The 23,816-nt window shown below is 38.6% G+C and overlaps 1 protein-coding gene and 1 pseudogene across 1 annotated transcript in view; one reads left to right on the forward strand and one right to left on the reverse strand.

Moving 5' to 3' along the window:
- The window catches only part of Sik2 (salt inducible kinase 2), a 120,062-nt gene that overhangs the window by 43,455 nt on the left and 52,791 nt on the right, over positions 1 to 23,816 (forward strand). The window lies entirely within an intron of this gene.
- LOC106028231 (AP-3 complex subunit sigma-1-like) lies at positions 1,882 to 13,292 on the reverse strand (annotated as a pseudogene).

Below are 23,816 nucleotides of genomic sequence, written 5' to 3' on the forward strand. Positions count from 1 at the left end.
ATTTACTGAAGCTGTATTACTGGAAACTCTATTCATAGGGCTGTGGACTGCAATTTAAATAAGATGTCGGGTGTTTTTTGTTGTTGCTGTTTTATTTGGCTTTCAAGTATTTTGGGATAACAGATACAATCATATAACAGTAATTAAACTGAAAAGCAAGGCAGGCTTATTTGAAAGAGAGGCGTTTCAGGTGGAATCTGAAGAGGTACAGAAGCATGTGCTCCCCTAAACCAGTACCTTTGGAAACTACAGAACTTGAATTGATGTTGTCTTTTCTGACAGACTTCTTTTGGGGAGTACATGCTGCTTCTGTTTGGGCACAGTATTGCTTTCTAGTCCCAAAAGTAATTTTGCATATCTTTACTCTGTTTTATTCATATGCTAATTCTGTTAATCAGCTATTTCTAAAAATCCATTGCTCCTACAAAGGTGGAAGAGAATTTAGATCATGCACGTGTGTGGAGAGGGCAAGGTTCAGAGGAAGGTAACAGTACGGGCTAAAGTACCAAATTAAACCATTATGACGTTTCTGTGGAGGACGAAGCTGTTCACATTGACTGGAGTAAGTGATGGGGCAGAAAAGACGGCGGGGAGAGGCAGTACCAGGAGGACATCGGGGCGGGAGAAACACTCATGGGAAGACTGTGGTGGGGACGCTCTCTGTGTTAACTGGGCCAAGCAAGAACCTGGCTGTGGTTAATGTCAGATGTGCAAGGCCTGCCGCACCTTTTTAAAGAGGAATGATGTGTTCTCTGCCTTAGATTAATTGGAACTGGGAGGCAATGGAACCGCAGTGATTACCTTGACAGAAACCCAAGGGAAATGCAGTCGGAACTGCTAGGGGTGACACTGACAGCACAGAACAAAGAAGCGCCAGGTGGGGAGAGACTGCAGGGAAAACGTCGCGCCTCAGCACTCTTCCCAAAGCATCAGAAAAGAATTTAAAAATCTAATGTTGGCGCGCGATACCTTCTTGCTGTCTGTGGGACATCTTTGACACTTAGTAGTTTGTTCCCTTTCAGTGAATTGCTTGCTAATGGTACGTGGTCTTTTCTTCAGTTGCATAGTCTTTGTTAAATTTTACTATCATCGGAGCCGTGTTTTATTCTGTCCTCTATTACTGTTGGCCCCTTTTCATTTGCAATTTTAGTTTAATTTGACTTTTGCCTTTCTGTCTCTCCCTGTGTATCCTAGTTAAGTGGCATTGTACACACTCAACCTAAAAGTCTCATGGAGAAATACAGTACAGTATAAGGGTACGGTGATGTTATATGATAATTCAAGGACAAGAAATGTAACTTAGCTAAGGTATCGTGGGAACTAAAAAGCTAAAATTTGTCTTTTTCTTATCTTTTTAAGTGTTAAAATATACTTTTACTAAAATAATTGCTAAAGTATGTACCAGCAAACAGAAAGGTGCTATAAAAATCCAGTTACCTTGGAGGTTACTTAAGCTAAAAGGAGGTCATAATGTTTTCATGCAATGCATACTTCGTTCTTTAAATAATGATTGTGACAAATAGAATTAAAGGACGTTAACTTGTGATCCCTGTAAAACATCAACATTTTGAATTGTACATAATTCTGTTTTTAAATGTCTTTGAAATAACGTAAGAGCCAATGAACAGAGGCATACCTTAAGTGGTCATATGATTACAGTTTTAAAAAGACAAAAATCACATTGGAGGTATTAGTTTCTTGAAAATCTCTGAACAAAAAAGCAACGGTGGACCTCCATGCTGATTTTACACAACTTCTATACAGCGCCTTGATTTAAATCCAAGAGCAAATCACCACTTCTCTATTTTTGGTAAACAACTATGTGATAAACATAGGTGACTTTTCCTCCTGGGTTTTTCCTGGGAGTGGACTTTTTAATATTTATCTAAAAGAGGGCAAGTTTTGTATTTTAATGTCAACAATGTTAATATTTATTGGAAGCTCAGGAAGATTCATATTCGTTATAGCTGATCAGCATGTGCTGAAGCTCCTGCTCAGCCAGCCTTAAATTGCATCAGTTTATTTCGTGCACTAATTTGTGTAACAGATTCATTCCTGCTGTTCTTTAGTTCCATCCCCCCTAACACGATTTCCATAAGAATGCTGTCAACCTTGTCTACAAGAAAAATTAAATTCAGCTTGTGGACATTTTCAAAACATTTATCTCATGTTTCTATATACACTTGAATTATATCTTAAATGCACTTTCTGAAGAATCTGCACAGAAGACAAAATATAATCTTGCATAATGCCTATAGATCAGTTTGTTGTCAGTTCCTCTATTTAATAATCCTCCTTCCAGGAAATTGTAAACATTTCATTTCTCTTAAACACCAAATGGAAAGTCTCCCGGATGGTTTGCTATTGTATATTGTCACGTTAGGGCAGGTAGAACTTTGGAGAGCAGTGACTTCCCGTGGTTATGGGAGGTGAGAATCACCTTGATCGTGGCTGAGCCCGGCCCACTGAGTGGTGCTGGCGGTCAGATTGGGGGTGGCATGTGGCCCGCTTGCCCCCGCTAGACAACAGGATGTCTTTTTCTTAGACAAGCACTCCAGTTTTCTAATGACTACTTTGCTTCTTGCCATGTATAGATTTCTCTTTCCTGGCTGGCTTCCTCTATTTGCTTTATTATTATTTTCTAAAAACAATGGGTCATTGTTCCTTGATCTTATATACTCTGTTCCTTGAGTTTCTCATAACTTGTGGGAGCTTTGCTCTGTCTCTTTATTTTCATAAGAAAACAAAATGATTCAACTCAAATATCAATCCAAGTCACAGTATCCTTTCTGAACCAGCAGCTTTTCAGATATGGGTAATAAAAACCTAATTTAAATTAGCAGAGGCATAAGGACATGTATTGTTTCTTAGCATAGGAAATCTAGAAGGAGGTCATCCTTTCGAGTAATTTGAACAGAGACTTGGTATTATCAAGAGTCTTAGATTGTTTGTATCCCTTCATTTTCCCACCTTTAGTGTTAGCTCTAACTTTAATAAAATGGGTGTGCAGGTTGAAGGATCACATCCAGAGATAACAGAAAGTGGCCATTTCTTCCTGTAGGTTTTCTCAGAATTGGTCAGTTTTTTCCTAAAGTCTGCCCTAAAAATAAGCGTATTTCATCCCTCAGGTTTTGTTGGCTAGATTTGTGCTATTAGAGATCTGTATAAGATGTATAAGATGTCTGTTGGCAAGAGAGCGAAGTCACCAGAACATAGCGCTGGCCAGGGGAGTGCGACAACCCTGCAGCTTACCAGGCCCTGTGGAGTTAGGATGGAGGTCACTTTCCTCTGTGGTAACTGAAGACGAGCCTGGAAAGTGGAGGAGGACTGCGACGTGGCCACTTGTACTGCGAGCAAGAAATCCCCAGAAGGGCCTGGTGACAGATACCCTGAATATATTGGTTCCATCTTCTATATTCTTACACACACAATCCTCCCTCAAACATTTTGAGTAATCAGTGCTTTGACTTTAGTAAACAGTGCATCTTATTATTATCACAACAATTATTGATAGTCATGTAAAAGTTTTGCAATATTTGAATATCATTTAGGAAAAATCTCTTGTCCATAGTGAACGTACTGTGTAAGAATAAAAGTCTCAGGGCCCGGGAGTTAGCTCAGCATTGTAAGTGCCTACCTGGCAGGCGTGAGGTCATGAGTTCAATTGTCATTACAAAAAAAAAAAAAAGAATACAGTACCAGTAAAGAGAAGTTCCAACCAAATTTTCCTTTTCAACCAATAGATTGAGTATTCAACTTTATTATCTAATAGGAATTTTAGAATTTCTAGAAAGAAAAGTTACACTTTATAGAATGTATGTCTTGCTGAATTTATGCATACCAGTTATTCAATGAAAATATTAAGTATCTGCATTGTCTCTAATATGGTAATAAACATTAAAGAAAGAAGCACTTAAAAGGAAACAAGTTAGATGCCTTGAAAGCGTCTATTTTCAAAAATATATGCCAAAATACTTGCGATTTGAGGTGGAATGATTAGTTGGTTGATTGGCGTGTGTACTAGGGATCAAACCCAGGGCCCTGCTCATGCTGGGCAAGTGCTCTGTCATAGACCACCAGCCCACCTGATTTCTTAATCAGCCTTGTCGGTGAGAAAGAGGAAAGAAAAAGTGTGGACGCAGGATGAGTATGGAAATCAGCAAGGGCACCAAATCCTGCTGTCTCCTATGTGGTTTCCACTGGAGTCCTGATGGTCATTTCTGAAAATAAGATTTGGTCATTCTGCAGAGTAGTATTTCTTTTTTTTTAACATAAAAAGGGTAGAAATAATGCATAATTTAAAAAATTAACAGTAAGAAATCGTTAGTTGATAATTACATATTGTCCTCAGAAATAGTTGTTCAAGTTACAAAAGTAAAGCATACATTGTGGACATTCAAACAGCAAGACGGCAAACAGTTCTGTTCAATGATCCAACAAAAACTTCGTAATATGGTTATCAATCCTACACATTTAAACATACATGCAGTTATGTCCTTTAGAACACTTTTTTCCTCTCTTTTTTATAATAGCAATTACACATTTTGGGTTTTATTACTACTACATTTCTTACTACTTTTTACACTAGACACAATGTGATATTTATAAATATGATTCTTATTTATTTCACTTATGAGGATAGCCTCAAGGCGTCTCCATTTGCCTATGAAGGCCTCAAGATCATCCTTTTTATAGCTGAGTAATATTCCATTGTATAAAAATACCACATCTTTTCATCCACTCTGTGGTTGATGGGCATCTTGGTTGTTTCCAAGATTTAAATATTACAAATTGTGCTGCTATGAACATGGGTGCACATATATCACTGTGATACGACTTTTTCAGTTTTTCTGAGAAAATACCCAAGAGGGGAATAGCTTGGTTGAATGGAACTTCCAATCCTAGTCTTCTAAGAATTCTCTATACTGATTTCCATAGTGGTTGCACCAGTGTGCACTCCCACCAACAGTGGAGCAGTGTTCCTTTTTCCCCTGCAGCCTCGCCAACATTTGTTATCAATTGATTTTTTCATGGCAGCTATTCTTTCCGGAGTGAGATGAAATCTTTTTTTTTTGTCTTTTTATCAGTACTGGGGATCGAACTCACGACTGCCTGCTTGCAAGGCAGGCACTTATGCCGCTGAGCTAAATCCCCAGCCCCGAGATGAAATCTCAATGCTGTTTTAATTTGCATTTCTCAAATGACCAGTGATGGTGAACATTTCTTCATGTATTTATTTGCTATTTGTATATCTTCATGTGAGAACTGTGTGTTCATCTCAGATGCCCATTTTTGGAAAGGGTCTTTGAATTTGGGGGGCTGGATGTTTTTCAATTCTTTATATGCTCTGGATATAAGTCCTTTGTCTGAGGAGTTGCTGACTATAATTCTTTCCCATTCTTTGGGTTTTCGTTTCACTCTGTTGGTGATTTCTTTTGAGGTGCAGGAACTTTTCAATAATATGAGATCCCAGCTGTTGATTCGTTGAAGTGTTTCCCATGCAGTTTGCATTTTGTTCATGAATTCTCTGCCTACCCCATGTCTCCAAGACTTCTACCTACCTTGTCTTCCAGTAGATTTAGTGTTTCTGTTTTAATATTTAGGTCTTTGATCCATTTAGACTTAGTTTTGTGCATGGTGATAGGCATGGGTCTAGTTTCAGTCTTTGGCATGTGGAAAGCCAGTTTTTTCAACACCATTTATTAAAGAGGCTGTCCTTCTTCCAGGGAACATGTTTAGCCCCTTTGTCAAATATCAGGTGACTGAGTGGTTTTGTAGTTGTTTCTGCATATTCTTATCTGTCCCGATCCTCAGGTCTATTTCTTTGCCATTACCATCCTGATTTTCACTGTGGCTTTGTTATTATGGTTTCAAGTCAGGAATTGAGAGGTCTCCTGCCTTGCCTTTGTTACCCAGAGTTGCCTGCTATTCTAGGTTTCTTCTGTTTCCAAAGGAATTTTAGGAGTGTTTTCTCTAGATCTGAGAGGTGTGTTAATGGTATTTTGATTGAGATTATGTTAAATCTGTATAACAGTTTTGGTAATATGACCATTTTCACAATGTTGATTCTCCCCAGCCAAGAGCAAGGGATATTTTCTAATATCCTCTTCAATCTCCTTTCTTAGCATAGCATAACTTTCAGCATAGAGGTCTTTCACATTCTTCGTTAGGTTGATTCCTAAATATTTCCATTTTTTTAGATGCTTTTGTGAAGGGAGGTGTTTCCATGATTTCTCTCTCGGTGCGTTTTTTGTTTGTGTACAGGAATGCTATTGATTTTTGAGCACTGACTTTGTATCCAGCTACATGCTGAATTTGTTTACTTCTAGAAGTCTTTTAATGGAGCTTTTTGGATCTTCTCTATAGAGTATCATGTCTCTGCAAATAGTGATAGTCTAACTTCTTCCTTTCCTATCTTTATTCCTGTTATCGCTCTCTCTTGTCTGATTAGCCTGGAGGGTGACGGTGACATCCGTGTCTTGTTCAGGCCAGTATTTCCTTCAGCATGTTCCACAGAAGCGGTCCTTGCCCTTTTCCTTTGAAGAGGATTCATAGTGACAAACAAGGAGAATAGTATGTCTTCTGGAATTTTCTCTGCATATTGGGAAACCAAGGACTAAGATTTCTCTAGTAACTCTGTAATCATCATTTTAATCCCGTGTTTTCCAAACTGTCTTCACTGCCCCAGGATCTCTCTTTATATCACCTATTCACATCATTCAGAGCACTGTGGGACACTGATGAGATCAAAGAGGAGTGTTCTTGAGCAGAGGAACAGCAGTGTGAAATGTTTCCGTAAAAGAGATCTAGTCATATGTGGGGTGAACTGGAGACTGAAGCACAAAATTCTGTTTGGAAGCTGTCAGATGAGGTGATATTAGCAAATATTTGTTCATTCATCAATTGAACAAATGTTTGTTGAGCATTTATTATATGGCAAGTGCTGTGTTAGAGAGGATTAGACAAAATAAGTTCAGAAATCTCTGTGTTCCTGGATTTTGTGTAAATCCTAAGACAGAAAGGAAAATATACAAATCAAATGGTGAAGAATGCTGAGAAGAATATTGAAAAGCGGCCAGAATTTAGCTCAGCAGCACAAGTGTCTGCCTGGTACGCACAAGGTTGTACGTTCACTCTCTGGTACCAAAAAAATTTTTTTAATTTTAAAAATTAAAAGAGAAAAAGAAAAGCAAGGAAAGATAAATGTCAAGTCTGTGGAGTGAGTAGTGGTTGTAGGGTGTTTGCATTGAATTTAAGAGGAGACTTCAGGTTAGGAAAAAAAACAATGTACAAGGAGTGTTCAGAAAATAGTCAATGTTTTTTAAAAAGATCACTTACCACAGTATAAAACATAATACCAAGAACAGTGGAGGATAAGCGTGTTCAAAGTGGAGAGAGGGAGAATTCTGAGGTGGATTAATGGCAGTGTGTCTTCACAGTAAGCTATTCTATTTAAATCTTCATTGTATTTTCTGATCCTGCCTTACTGATCAGCCATTTACTGCAGTTTCTCTGTTGAATGAAAAGATGGTGGTGTGTCTTGTTCATCCACCATATTCACGAAGTGTGGCGTTCTGTGACTTCTGGCCCTCCCTTGAAGTCCAAATAGCCACGAAAGGTAAATGTTTTGAATCATTTCAGGACATGGAGACAGCCACAACAGCACAATTAGAGGCACGCGAGAAAGAGGACTTCAGGACTGCTTCAGGAAGTGGCAGGAAGGACGGGATGAGTGTGTTTCAAGGGGAGCACTTTGCCAGGGATTACTGACGCGTCTGTTACTGTAACCATCTTTTAATTTAAACATTCACTGTGTATTTTAATCACACTTTGTAGGCATCTAAAGCATAGGCAGCAGATGTGCAGACTGTGAAGGAGACATACAGTGTGGCTGGGGCAGATGAGGAGAGGGTGGCGGAAGGTGGCAGGGGTGAGGCCTGCGAGGATGCGTGCCGTGTAGCTCTAGCAGACTGTAGGGAGCATCTGAGGTTTTATGCTGCGTGGGGCTGGAAGCCCTTGGCCAGCTCTGAGCAGAGGATAACACCGCGCGACTTAGTTCCTCACTCTGACTTAGGCCAGAGTGGAGACCGAGACTGGTTAGGGAAGTGGCCGGAGAGGACGCTGACGGGACTCGGGGGGTTACTGTGGAGGCAGTGGCAAGCAGTCAACTTCGGGGGAAATTCAGAAGAAGGGATTAGGCAGAAATTGATGACACCCTGTACAAGTTTTGTTTAAATGTCTAACCCTATTATTTACTCCGCATAAAACCTTGGGAATAGATACATTTATCGTCTCTGGTTTACACTTGAGGAGACCAAGGCACAGGAAAGCAGCCTGGTTACAGTCACGCAGGTAGGACCTGGGTTCAGTGCTAATGTGCATGCACACCCGTGCGTGCACACACACACACACTGCTGTAGTTAGGGCTTGCATACAGAAAACAATTAGGATCAAGCCATGGAGTTTATAATATTATTTTTATAATGGTCACCGTGAGTTAACACAGGAAAATGCAGGAAATCTATCTGCAACACCAGAGACATAGATTATTTAGTCAAGAGCCTAAATCCCACAGCAATGTCCCACATGAGTCCAGATAAAAACCCAGAGCTCAGGACAACGCCTCCCACAAGTCCAACGGGAGGTCCAGAGCCCACAAGAAGGACTCACACCAGTCTCTTTTACGGATCCGTGTGGGGAAGACCCAAGGGTCAGCGGTGGAAGCCAGAAAGTCTGTGCCAGCAGGATGAAGGAGCTGTGCTGGAGGGATGAGGGTTCTATGCTGGGGCCGAGAAGTCACACTCACAACAAAGAGCAGGGCTGTCCTGAAAGGCACCACAGCCATCCCCAGGGACACAGAGGCCCCGAGCTCCTCCGACAAAAGCACAGTCGGGTACATGCCAGGAAGCCAGTGTGACGAGTTCATCCTGGAGACCCAAGTGGCACATGCCTGCAACCTTCCTCAGGTGGAGCATCTTCACTCAGTGCCATGCTGATGTAATCCAGCTGGCATTAAGTTGACCCCAGTTCTTAATCCATAACACACACACACACTATGAAGGAAGGGAGAAAGGGGAAAAAAGAAAAATTTACAAATTTGAAATATTTTTTCCAATTGCAGTGGCTCTCATCAAACCAAACAAAGATGAAATGAAACCTCTCTCATAGTTCCACAATCCATTGAACTCTACTTCTGAAACAGTGGATGTGGGGAAATAGTTGAAGCAAAAAGTGAACAGACCCACATGCCATAGAAATTTGATATAAATCGGTGATACACTAGAAGTGCTCTGCGGCAGATGTAGACCGGGAGCGGCAGAAGGGCCTCTTAAGACCAGAGTGGAGGGGAGATCCCAGACGCAAGGTTTGTACGTGGCTAGTTTTCAGTGGACTGTGGTCTTCGGGGCTGCTCTCCAGGATGTAGACCACCATCAAGTGTCAGAACCTTGGAGAGTTCCAAACAGCAGGCAGAAGAGGCTTTACTGTGCCAAGGACTACTGCTCTGGCATGAGGGAGGGAGGGAGGGTGAAGGCTCTTATAAATGACCCTGAAGCAAACGTCGTGTTTGTTTTCTGTTGGAATCTCTAAGATTTCAAAAGACGGGCACAGCCAGGTGTGGTAGTGCACACCGCAGTCCCAGCACTAGAATGGCTGAGGCAGGAGGAGTGCTGTGAGTTTCTGAAGGCCAGCGTGCCTTGTCTCAAAAAAATAAAGACTGATACTTCTTCCTCCTCAGTCTGCAAGAAGATCCGGGTGGGGCGAGGGATAGAGTTCAGTTTATCTGTGGAGTAAGCTGAAAGTCATCATTGTTACAATAAATTTTATGTTGAATTCTGATGTTACAGAGGGATGAGGGGTTGTTTTCTCATAAGCCCCTTTGCTAAGAGGGTGGTATTGGTGCTTTATGTTATTTCCTGCTCTTTTATGAAAAAACAACTTTGGTGAGGTTAATTAGTTAAGGACCTGGGTTCAGTTCCTAGCATACACAGACACACACACACACACACACACGCTATGTTTTCAGTAAACACTTAATATTTGAAAGTAAGGGGTGAAAAATGGACTTTCTGTGCGTAGGGTTGTTTGTAAAAGCTGAAAGAAGGGGCAGTGAGTGCTAACAGGAGAGCTTTGCACTGCAGTGAAGTTCAGGCTGCTCCCACCTTTTACCCCCCCCCCCCCACTTTCAGTCATGTTGTAGCACTAGGGACAACGCAAGTCTTCCATTGTACTGTTGGTCTCTCTTTCTCCTTAGTTTTAGGAAATGTTCGTTGTTTTTATATCAAAATATGTTGATGCTTCAATTAAATCCACCTGTGAGAAAATTTTTTTGAAATAGTCTGCACTTATGGTACCACAGTAGGCTGAAATGAGAGGCTTCAGTGTGAAGAAATCCCTAATTCGCAAATCCTAAGGGTAATAGAAAAGGTATAAAATGATATGAAGGTTGAACCTAATGTAGAGAAACAGTGATGTATTTATACTCTGTTACAGTTCCAAGATCTGCTATTTGAGAGAACAGCAGAGTTAGAATAAAATCTTGAAAAACTGATTTGGAGTGCCAAAAATGGATATAGTTCCTGAAAGGCATACAGTAAACAGAGAATTTCCACGGTTACATTAGCATTCCAGTGAGATTTTGGAGATAAGAAAGTTAGACTTAATTATAGATAATAATAAGGCTTAGTGAAAAATATGTAAGATTTAAAGTGACTTTGGTTCATAGCCATTGTTGGTTACCTTAATAAAAATTATTTTTAAAATGATGAAGTGGACCTAGTTTGTCGTCACTGTCTGATTTGAACAAGGGCACATTTGTATTGCACACCAAATATGTTAAAACACCATGAAGCAAAACTTAAGAAAAATTTTGGATAGACTTGAGTAGAGGCAGGGAAACAGGTCTGAGGGAATTTGCAGTGATAAAATTACAAGTGAGAGCATTACAGACTATGACCAAATAAACGAGGTGACTCTAAGGGACACTGGTGCCATGAACAGGAAGGAAGAAACGCAAGAGTCATGAGTCCATTCGGAATGTGTGGACTATAAAAGATTGGAGCGACACCAGTTTGAAAATATTTACTAAACAGTTGGAAATTCTGTTCCCTTAGCAAATATTTATCAAACCCTAGAAATATCACAACATTAAAGTCCCTACAGGTTTCTTTTCTCTCTAGTCCCTCATTTCATACAACTGCGGTATGCGTTTGGACTTTCCTGAAGAAGTATTTTAAGCTAGCCGTGTAGATAGAATAATTGCTTACTTCCTTCTTTTATGTTTTATCTTGTAATCATAAAGTTTCTGTAGCCTATGTTTTATTTTTGTTTAAAATGTAACAGAAAAATGCACAAGAACAATGTATTTTTAAATATAAAGTAAAATTTGAATAACCTGTATGTTTTGTTACGTATCTCAATAAAGCTGTGAAAAAAATTAACCCTCATTGCAACACATTTCCAAGTAATGTTGCTTAAAATCATTGGAGAGGCCAGAGTTCTGTGCTAATAGTAGCTCTTGTGATACTCAAATGCAAATAAATTACATTAGATTTGAGGGAAAGAGTAAACAGACAATAATTTTAAGAATGAAGTTTCAGGCTAGTTTTTAGAATATGAAGAATGTAGGTGTTTTTCCTTTAATCTGCTCAACAAACATTAAGTACCTCTCTTACCAATGAGAGGAATCAGGAAAGGATTCCTTAATGAGGTGATAATCTGAAATGAATCTTAACGGATGAATAGGAATTCTTGCAGAAGAAAGTTGCGATATTCAGTGGGAACATCAGGCTTAAGGACCGTACGCAGAGACCTGCTTTCAGATTGGAAGAGAAAGATTCTTCCATGTAGATACAAAAAGACAGGTTACATTTTTAACAGCTTCTACATGGTATTCTATAGCACACCATCCTTCTATTGATGGTCTGTTTCCTAGTTTGGGCTATTTTAAATAAACATTCTTCTATGCTCGTGTTTGGAAATTCGTGAATATAATTCTGTGTCTGTGAGTTTGGTTTAGGTACTCACTATGGACAAACTTTTAGTTCTGAGCTATGTTCAATCATAGTTCATAGTATTATATAACTTTGAGGCTTAAGCTATTTTGAGTAAATAAATGTTTTCAGTTTCAGGTGTTACAGGCCCTTGTTAGCCTATAATAGCAACTGTGGTTTTTACTCTGAGTAACATGGGAAGCAGTTGGAGGATTTTGAGCACGTGACTGACAAAATGTTACTGTTTCTAAAGATCACCTGCGGCTGCTGGACCAGGAATGTGAGACAAGGATTTGAGGGTAAAAATAGGAAAAAGAGCTCTGAATAGTTTGGCAAGGTAACATGGGGACTTGGACTAGATGGACTTAAAACGGATGCGATTCTGACATACGTCAAAGTTAGTTCACGGGGTTTGCTGCTAGCTTGGTTGTGAAGGGAGAAAAGTTCTCAAGATCAACTCTTAAGATTAGGGTGACCTTTTACTGCGTTAGGAAGATTCTGTAAACTGTGGGTTTAGACGAGATGCTCGGGGGCTGGGGCCACAGCTCAGTGGCACAGCGCTGGCCAGCACGAAGTCCTGAGTTTGATTCCCACTACAAAAAAAAAAAAAAAAAAAAATCAGAAGTTCTTTTGGGAGTGTGTTAGGTTTGAGGTGCATAGTGGTATCCATATGAAATTGGGGAGTAGGCGGTTGATGGGAGAGGCTAGGGTATATACTATTTTATTAACAAATAGTTGATAGATAAATCAAAATAGAAATATATGGGGAAAAGTTTGAAAGAATTATAGCTAACTCTTATTATTATGAGCCTTTGATTATTATGAGACATACGTGTTCCTTGTCTCTCCACTTCCAGGAAGTCTCCTTTTTACTAGAACAGAACTAATCAAGTAAGAGTTAGAGAAGGAAAAGAAGAAACATCTGTGTATGTATATTTATTTCTCAAGAGCTTCTTGCATCTTAGACATGACCCCAAAAATCTTAGTAATTCTGTGTAGAGACATAACTTGATATAATAGCTGTGTTTCAGCAAAATTATAAAGCAGTTCGTTTCATTTTGACTTCTGTGTAACGTTAGAATTGTTCTTGCACACACACAAAAATCCTAATAATTTGAATTGAAAAACCCTTGGTAAAGAAGCAATTAAGTAGTTAATCTTTAGCTATATTCTGCCTATGATAATTTGCCCAGTATTTAGACTTATGGTCTTTAAACCCTGACTTTGGTTTGCCTGTTAAATGCATCATTTCCTTAACTCCTGTCACCTTCTCTGACCTTGGCAGTCTGTCTCGCTGACCATAGACCGCACAGCCAAACCCTGCTCCACAGTCTCAGTTCTCAGTGTCTTCCCTGCCTCTTATCTGTGTGTTACGGTGATGCTTTAATTTGACAAAACTTTATTCTACTCATGGCACAAATTGCAACCTAATTCTAGTAGTTTAAAATGTTGTGAATTTAATTTTTGTCATATATTTACTTGACATATATACTTGTCATATATTTACTTTCTTCAGGAGACACAGCCATTGCATGTGAATTATAAATCTATGCTGGTGCTGACTTTTTTTTTTCTTGATGCTGAGGATTGAACCCAGGACCTTACACATGCTAAGCATGGCACTGAGTCATAATTCTATAGATTACAAAAACTCCAGTCCAAAGACCTCATCAGATCTCACTGGATTTTTTCCAACTTGCATAGTTAGTAGGCATTCTTATTTATATAAAAGCTCAATAGTCCACAAATATTTGAATAGCACACAAGATATTCTATTTGAACTGTTGGTAATATTAATGCATAATGGACTTTAACTATCAAACAGAGCAGGGTAAGATTTCCTCAAGCCTTTAGCTTTAGCTCCACTTGGGTTTATATAGTTCTAAAAGGTCCTAAAATTATGATACAGGTTAAACTTTATTAGAATTTTTTTTCTCTTTTGTACCAGGGATCAAACTCATGACCTTGCACTTGCAAGGCAGGCACTTATGCTGCTGAGCTAAATCCTTAGCCCTTTACTAGAATATTTTTAAGAAGATTTTTTAACTGTTTTCCTTTTTTTTGCAAGAAGAGAAAGAAATAAAATAGTGAAGATTAGAAATATCAGAAAGTGTTCAAGAAACTATAAACAGGAACAATAAGGTGATCATAAAACTCTTGCTCTGAAATGTACAGAAAACACTTGTAAGAGAATACAGAACTTTTAATATCGTTAAGTCTTAGAGCCATGTCCTAACTGATAGATCAGGAGCTCTGAATAAGACACACACTGAATTCTGTTGATCCTACCACTATTAGTTTAAACTCCAGTTTAAATTTTAAGAAACTGAAGGGTTAATGGAAAAGATACTGAACTGTATCATAGGATGTTTTATTTCAAACTTTGTGTCAGCAGTTTGAAGTAATAATATGTTAGGCTTTCCTAAGAGTGATGATGGAAACCCCTGCTAATCTCTTTCCTGGTTAACCATGTGTGTGGTGCAGCACTAGCCACTTAAGTCACCTGGAGACATCACTTAATGTACGAGTCAAATCTGTAAACCCAGCTGTATGAAGTCATGTCCTCTTGCTGAACATGAATCTTTTAAAGACCACAAAAGAAAAACCTCATTCAAGACTACACCTGTTCCCTGTTATTCAGGATCATCTTCACTGAATTGTTAAGATCAGCAGGTGTGCAAGCATGGTCAGCTTCTGTTTCTGTTGTTGGACATTTGTTACATAACTGCCGGCTTCCAGCGCTCCGTGGTGTTCCTTCATTGGGCTGTGTTTCTATTCCTCTGTGTACTCTTATTTTGTCACACTGCTGGGGGCTTTGTGAAGCATCAGATCTTGGTTTCTGACACTACCGTTGGTGGAGATGTCGGCCTTTCTGCCTGTGTTAAACCCCCAGTACTGCCCAAATTGAAGCCGTTTGCTTTTGTCTTTCCTGTGGGCCTCTTGGATTTGCTCTGTTACCTTCCTGGAATTCTGTTTTTTTAGCCTCACTACTAAATGAAAAGCAGTTCAGAGCTGCCATGGCTCTAACTTTTCTCCAGTTCTAAAATAAGTGTCCAGGGGGCTGGGGATTTAGCTTAGCGGCATAAGCACCTGCCTTGCAAGCAGGCAGTCGTGAGTTCGATCCCCGGTACCGATAAAAAGGAAAAAGACAAAATAAAATAAGTGTCCTAGAGGTTTTTGTACTAGAAAGATGAGATAAAAACAAGCGAATGGTAAATTTGAAGCCACATTTTTATACAAAGCTGATATCCACTGAAGTATTAATATTGAATTAAAAGGCAACTCTGGAGATTACACTAATAGATATATTTAGGAACTGAGACCTATAAAGATTGATTTGCCCAAAAGCTAAAGACAGAGCCCAGTATTTTTAACATTAGTCAGTATAGTTTTGGAGCTTTTTAATTACTCCCTTGGCTTAAGAGTTAGCCATAAGTAACTCCTAGATGCCTTTTATCTTCCTTCATTTCTTAAAGTGAATTGTAATTCAGTCTCTAGAACCTGCTTAATAATTAGTTGTCCCCATTTCCCAGCATTGAACCTGGAAATAAACAGGAGGCAATGGGTAAGCTGGCTTGAAAGAAGTGATCAAGTGACCTCTCTGTAAGAGGAAACTTTGGACTCATCTTCTGTACATCATCCTATAAAGTGGAGCCAGTAATGAATGCAGTAGTAGTTCCCAACCAAATGTCGTTCTTCAAGGCCAATTTATATTGTGATATTTTAAGATGTGATTCAGATATGTAAAAATAATGCAAGTGTGTGTAAGAAAAAGAACACAAAATACCACAGTCATAAATTGTGTGTCAAAAGTGTTCAGAGATTCTGTTGTACAATTACAGTGAGGTGGGTTTTTTTTTTTGGTTTTTTTTTGTTTTTTGTCTTTTTCCTTTTTATCGGTACCGGGGATCGAACTCACAACTGCCTGCTTGCAAGGCAGGCGCTTATGCCACTGAGCTAAATCTCCAGCCCCATTACAGTGAGTTTTTTAGCTAAGCAAACTTCTTTTTTCCAATATGGGAATTATACCATTCATTTATGTCACTCATTGTTCCACCTCGATGATGTTATATAACACACACACACACCCGATTCAGTAATTTATATCAACAAATAGTTTTTTGTTTGGGATTTTTTTAATGCTGAGAATCAAACTCACGACCTTGTATTTGCCAGGCAGATGCTGCGCCACTAAGCTATATGCCCATCCTATCAACAAATAGTTTTTTTTGTTTGTTTGTTTGTTTGTTTTTTTGTCTTTTTCGTTTTTATCGGTACCAGGGATCGAACTCACGACTGCCTGCTTGCAAGGCAGGCGCTTATGCCACTGAGCTAAATCCCCAGCCCCCAACAAATAGTTTTTGTCTGTAACTCCATTTCAGGCTATGGATTGAATTCAGATGTGTACCACATATTCTGGGCATACTCTTCTCATGTAGATGGCAGACACACATTAGATTAATCAAGCCACATGCGGTGTGGTCCCCACGACCAAGATCAACAAGGGAGAGACATACACCACCTATTGTACTGGAAAACACTGTAATCACATGACATAGAGCGTAGATAAGTAATTCTGTTATGGGAAGAGAGTAAGAAACCAGAGCAATAATTTGCTATAGAAATATTCCACCCTTGTAATGTGTTCGTCACTGAATTAACTGTCCTCTTTGATGATTATGCAAATAATCCGAGTCGTGCTTTTTCTCTACTTAGTCCTCCCCCTTTCACTGTTGTCTTTTTTCTTTTTGACAAGTAACTTCATATTGTCCTTATTATTTACTGGTAGGAGCCAGTAATGTATATTTACAGGCTACTGGCTACTAAATTAAGGGACTTGACTTTCCATGAACTTGTTAGTGCAACAATCTTGGTTTACTATTTAGCTAACTTTATTGCAAGTGCTTCATTGAAAAATCAGTCCTGCTCAGCAAAGTTTAATCCATGCTTTTGGGTTCTTGTGTCATTTCTGAATTATCCCATCTAGTATGACTTCATTCTTTCAGCTCACTTGAAAACATAATTAAAAAGTAAAAGATACATATTGCCTTTTGAGTTATGAGTAATGTCAATGTCTCAGGTCTTAAGTATTTCTAAAAATGTGGGTATCTTTACAGTATGTCTATGCAGAAATCAAAATATTAAAATTAACAAATCTGCTTCCTTCATCAGTAGCTTGACTTCCAAGTTTGCATTTAAACGATAGTGTTCAAACTACATTTCTTTCCTTCTTAAGAAATAATTGCATATCAAAATAGCTGTCTGGATGTATTTATCTGTGTAAAGAACGTGTTAGAAGTATGACCAGATTGCATTTATAAATATTATTATAACACTGCCATAAGTTGACTAAATAGCACACATCGTCAATGGTTCGGTTTAGAATGACTCATTTATCAGTCCAGTCAAACGCATTACTCAGACATAATTCACAGCAGACTTTGGGGTTCTGTAGAAATGACAGGAATAGGTGGGATGAGAATATCTGTTTGAGAAGTTGTCTGGAATGTTTAATACCAGTGAGATGACATCCTTGCCATCATCTGGTAGTATTGAATTTGAATATGGGCACTTTCCCAAGCTGTTCAGTTGACTTTTTTTTTTTAAATTTATGTCTGAAAAATAACTCTGGGACAGTTAATAAAATATTATTACATAAAATCAGTAAGAAAACCCAGCTATTGTTCTGGAAGTATATTAGGAGAGTTTATAGTGTTTCAGACAGTATTTTATCTTGTCTTCAAGCAAGTACTGGTAAATGACATCCCTTCTACTATTGTCTTAAAGTACTGTGAAAGTTTTTGCTGTTAAACCTTCTTTTCTCATATAAATAGTAAATTTACTTGCACAAGGTACTGAACAGAAATTCTCTGCTTTGTTTGCGTTAGGGAGTGAACTGCTTGCATTTTCCATATCAGCTACCAGGATTATTCCCAAAGAGGTGCTTAAATTTTTTAATGTCACAGTTGTAACTGTATGGCTTAAACAAAGAGTTCACATTTTTTTTTTGTAATTTTAAGTGCACTTAAAATGTAAAGTACATTGGGTATCTCACCTACGTAAACGAGGTCACCTACGTTAGGAGGTCTTTCAGTACTTTAAATTCAGACTCCCTCTTTAGGTTTATAAACTCTTGATCAGCCCATTCTCCAGATTCATTTCCATCAAATGCCTTTCCCTCTTCCTCGCCCTTTGTGCTTGTCACCCTGGAGAGCTTGCCCGGGTGGAAGGGGTTGAAGCTTTACCTTCCTAGAGAAGCCTATCGTGATCACCGTGATCACCGTATCTGGGGTGGCCTCCCCGCTAGTCTCCAGTGAGCCATTTCCTTGTCATTCATTGTGTCCTGTAATTATCATTTTTAGCTATTTGTCGTCCTTTTCTCCACTGAATTGGACATTGATGAGAGCAAAGCGCCAAGCACTTTGACACAAAAAAATCATTCAAATATTTGCTGACTAGATGTATAAACAGATGACTCTTACACTTGAAGCTCAGTAGTTTAACTTGCTTCTTTAGTTTGAGTCCACAAGACAGAAAGCATTGTACTTTGAGACTGACGCGGAGGCAGCCCAGTGGAGGGCCCTGTGTAGTCCTGTGCCGCTGCTGTTCATCACTTTCATAATTCATTTTATTCTGATTAATAACTGAAGTGAAAGATGTGTACCACAAGTGCAGAAACTAGACCAAAAATGATGGTCTGTGCACATGTTTATATTTACAGGCCTTCATTTACCCTGTTAAATATTTTTAAATTAAAAGTTTTACTTTTTCCTAACATACATTTTGTGCTGTAACTGGTAAAGTCTTATGAAACAGGATAGCACAATAATTTCATGAACCAGAAGTAATTGTGTGTGGACAAAAAAATAAAATTCTCTCCAAGGGTTTTGCCATCAAATTAAAAATCATGTGCAAAGCAGTTTAAATTATGACTGTCACCAAAAACAAAATTTGTAGTTTATTACTGGGCATAGTAATCAAGGGACTATGTCAGTGAGAAATAAAGCTGGGATTCAAAATCTGGCTTGTCTGACTCTAGGACTTATTTATACTACATTTTAGAATCTCCCTTCATTAAAAAAATTCATCTGATACTATCGTTATATACCATGTTAAACCTTACGTATTGCCTTCTCTGTGATAGTACAAATAATTTTAGAAAACACTGACCTATTTACTTCTCATTATTCCTGAACATACAGTCATGGAGGTCAATTGTAAATAATCTTAAAAATTTTAAACTATGTAGCTAAAATATCAGTTTACTTCTCAGAAGATCATCGTGTGGTTTAGTGCTTCACATAGCTCGAAGAACTGATGCAGAGAATACCAGATGCAAACGGTCTAATGTAGGGAAATTGCTGAAAGCACAATTAAATTGCCAGAACATACCACAAGCAACAATTTCCCTAATTTTTGTCAGGCACACAATTTGAAATGATTATGTGCTTGCAGAAACAAATAGAATAATGCAAAATGTTTCATAATCTGTAGCTTCATATAAATATGCCTCAAGGTTAAAAGTTTAATATAACTTAATTTTATAAATAGTATTATAATGCAACATGTAAGATGAAGAGAACCTAAATTCTTCTAGTTTGTTACAGATCAGACACCCAATTCATCTTTTATCAGTGTTCACCTGTCAGATGGTACATATATTAATGTGCTAAAAACTTTTCAGGTTTTTGTTCTAGACTTTCATTTCTTAGTTATGTCTTATCTGGGATTGCCTGATTAAAAACCAGCACAAGCTACACTGACAAAGACTATAGAGTTCTGATCTCGGATAAGAAGAAGTATTTCACATAATATGTTTGTAATTGAAAAGGGAAAACCGTGAGGGGAGAACAGGTCTAGATGTGGGAAGTGAGAGCAACAGGCTTCAGAACACTGTGAAGAGCGCGGAGGAGCCAGTGTCAGTTTCCTCGCTGGAACTTCGGGCTTCAAGTGCTTATGTTCCTGAAAACACTTTGTTCTCTTTAAATTTAGTGGTTAGAGATGTGAAGTCTTTACAAATTTGTGAGCTAGTAGCCTATGACCAGGATTTAATTATGAGTCTTTAAGAAGACTTGTTAAGAATAAAATGTCAAATTGGCATCAGCCTGCATACTCCCAAATTACAAACTGATGAAATTACAAATTAAATCTTTTTAATATAATATTGAATATTTAACTGCAAACGTTATTAATCTTTGGGACTCCCTTTTAGCGCCAATTCTGGGGAATGCTGATAATTTCTTACTAAACGCTGTGAGGACTGACATTGGTTGTGCAAAGTTTTCAGCATCTCTGCAATTCAAGAGAACTCATCTGATTTCATTTTCCTACTTTGATTAGATAGATGCTGGGAAGGTTACCTCTGTCCCTCCAAAACAGGCAACAGATCCAGCTAAATAATGAGGAGGAGGAGGAGGATCTCATGGTGTGATTTATCTATAAGACCAAGAGGAATGCATTGATCTTTAAAACAGAAATCTGTATAATCTGAAGCCTAAGTTTTGAGACTTCCACTATTCTTGATTTAGAGGTTGCTAGGTTATTTTTCAATTTTTGAGGGTAAGTGACTGTAAGATGGTAGCTATAATGCCCTAGGGAGAGGTAATGAAACTTTTAGAAAGATAAGCTGTTTGATAACATTGATGTGGCAGAAAGAAAATTTCTATAGATAGATAAGTAAGTATTGAAAGGTCAAACTGGCAAATGAAAGGGCATACTTGGCAAATCTGGAGATTTTTATTAAAATTCTAAGTAACACAGTTTCCAGGGCAGAGTTTCTAACACTGGCATTAAATCAATAGCCCCCCTTAAAATCACATGCAATATCTTATGTATGCAGTTGTGTGTATGTTTAATTTTCATTCAGTTTTCTATAGGTTTTGTGAACACAAGATCCAAGGCTAGAGTGTTCTCTCTCCATTGGCGACCAGTTTAGTTCTATGAGGAAAGCAGAATAAAGAAAACAAAGTCCCAGACTAGACTGGTAGTTTGATATAGTTAGAAGAGAAATAAGAGCCAGTTAATAAAAGTGACAGAGGAACACCAGGTAAACAGAATGAACAGGGACAGTTGTTTTGGAGACCAATTTAGTTTAAATATAATGGAAAATTTACAGAAATGAGAACTGAGAAAGGGTAACGACGGGATGGGAAAATTATTGGTGGCTTTAAAGCAATTCGAAGTGGAGTGAGTGTGAAACATAGACGCCAGATAAAGATACTAATGAGTGGACAAGAAAGGAAGGGAAGGTGGCCTGAGTCCACCCCCAGTAGCATAATACAGCAGTTACCGTGACAGTCATAACTGAAGTAATAGTTAACCTTTTTTTTAGTGCTTTTATATTCAAGTAATATTCCAAGGTTTTACCTTCATTAACTGGATTTCCTTCAATCTCCATTTAATCTTGTAAGGTAGATTCTCCACTTTTGGAATAGCAAGTGGAGGAGTTGAGAGGTTATATAGTTTGTTCAAGGTCACATAGCAATTTTGACAGAATTTGACCTCAAGCAGGTTGACTCTTAAGCTTTCATTTTTCATTTTTTAAATATTAAAAAATTAAATATCAATATTCTATTAAATACCAAAAATGTATGAAGAATTTATGTATTCTGCCATAAATTTTTGTTATATTTTTGAGATAGGGTTTCACTATGCAGTTTAAGCTAGCCTTTAACTCACTCATTTTATACCCCAGGTTGGCCTTGAGTTGACAGCAATCCTCCTACCTCAGCTTCCCAAGTGCTAGGATTACAGGCATGTCCCACCATGCCCAGCTCTGCCATGAAATTTTAAGTGAAAGAATAAATATTTTTAGGGGCTGGGGATTTAGTTCAGCAGCATAAGCACCTGCCTTGCAAGTGCATGGTCGTGAGTTCGATCCCTGGTACTGATTAAAAAAAGAAAAAAAAAGAATAAATATTTTTGTAAGAAACGGGGAGGATTAGGGTGTAGCTCAATGATAGAATCCTTGCCTGGCATGCACAAAACCCTGGATTCACATCAGCACAACAAAAAATAAAGAAAGGAGACAGAGAAGAAGTAGGAAAAATACAGTTATAGACTTACTTTCCCATAAAATGAAGCACAAAAGGGTACTCACAAAATGATTTAAGAAGTTACTTATAACGAGTGGCATACATTTATAATCCCAGTTGCCCAAGAGGCTAAGCCTGTTACAAAGTTCCAGGCCCCCTGAGGCAATGTAGCATTCCCAGCCTCAAACACAATGAATAAATAAAGTCTGAGGGTGTAGCATGGTGGCAGAGGACCCCTGGGTTCAGCCCCAGTGTCCCATACCCAAAGAAAAAGTTATCTATAGACAGGAGAGGGGAGGGAGAGGGCAGCAAGGCTTCTGACTGTATCTTACTGCAGAGCATTAGCGTTAGCATCATATTAAACATCTGATGCTTTATGTACTCAGCAACAAAGAAGAAAGAGAAATAAGGCCTAATTTTTTGAAACCAATCCCCCTTCTTTATATCATGTTAGTAACACACTGTCTTAGTTACTCTTCTATCATTGCTGAGTTAAAATACCTGACACTTGAAATTAAGTAGGGAAAGATTTGTTGAGCTCACAGTCTGTGGAGGTTTCAGTGCACAGGCAGCTGGCTCCGTGGCAGGGTGGCCTGGCACAGGGGCAACACTTCAGGAAGGCAGAAGACAGCACAGCGACAAGAGCAAAGAGGGGAGAACAAGTGTCTTTTCCTCCCTTACACTGTAAGCAGGTCCCACTGCCCACCTCCCTCCACCCCTGTGCCCCAGCAGGGGTGTAGCAGTCACACCGTCTCCTGCCCTCCTCTTGCACAGCCTCAGGATGTCTGCAAAGTCAGGATCCTGCCTCCCTGCTGAGTGACTTACTTAAATTTCTAAACTTCTCAGGTTGATGCAATATGTCAACCATAACACACACCACAGATAGCCTTCTCAAGTAATTTTAAAACATAGTGTTTAGAAGACAGTATAATCTCAAGATAAAAATGTTAATTTTACATTTTATCCAGTATGTAATATGAATGCAACTATTTTGAAAGTTAATCTACTCTAAGACAAACCAAGTTATTAAGAACAAAAATTCTAATGTAAAAGAGAAAAAAGTAGAAGAAATGTAATGCCTAGAATGTTAAATTAAAATGAAAATAAACATCCCAGGTCCATGAAATTAATAAACCATATGAGGGAAACCAAGCTAAAATATCGCATGGTTTCCCTCGTAGATAGACCCAAAATATAAAGAGCAAAATAAGAAACCAATAATAGGAAGTAGGGAGACAGATCTTCCTCAGATGGCGAGGGAATCAAGAGATGGAGGAGGAGAAGGGAATGCAGGGGAATTAAGATGTTTTATGTACATGTATGGACTCCACATACGGAATGTAAAGATTGTGTACTACTGACGTGTACTAAGATAGATGCATAGACAGACAGATAAGTAAGTAGGTAGGTAAGCAGGTAAGTAGATAAGTAGGGGCATTTCTCTTCTGCCTCTGAAGGCTTAGAAGCAAGGCCAGCCGAGCAGTCATAAGCATCTCAAGCACCCAGATACCTTCCACCAGGGTAAAGAACCCAACTGCTTAGACAAATGACTAAATCCATGTTTGAAGCAAGAAATATTCAAGATAAGCATAGAACACTTTTATTATGCAAAGAAACACCAAGTTGATGAATATTTCTGTGGTCATCTTAAAAACAAAAAACAGACTGAGCATAGCTCAGTGGTAGCATACTTTTCCATCATGCATAAACCCCTGGGAATAATCTCCAGTGGTGCAAAACCAAAAATTTAAAAAACAGTGTGAAAGGTTATAAAAGTCCTGGGCTTCATTGT

This window comes from Cavia porcellus, unplaced genomic scaffold (genome assembly GCF_034190915.1).
Source record: "Cavia porcellus strain 051 isolate PalLab524CR breed Dunkin Hartley unplaced genomic scaffold, mCavPor4.1 scaffold_9, whole genome shotgun sequence".
In the NCBI taxonomy this organism is placed as follows: domain Eukaryota; kingdom Metazoa; phylum Chordata; class Mammalia; order Rodentia; family Caviidae; genus Cavia; species Cavia porcellus.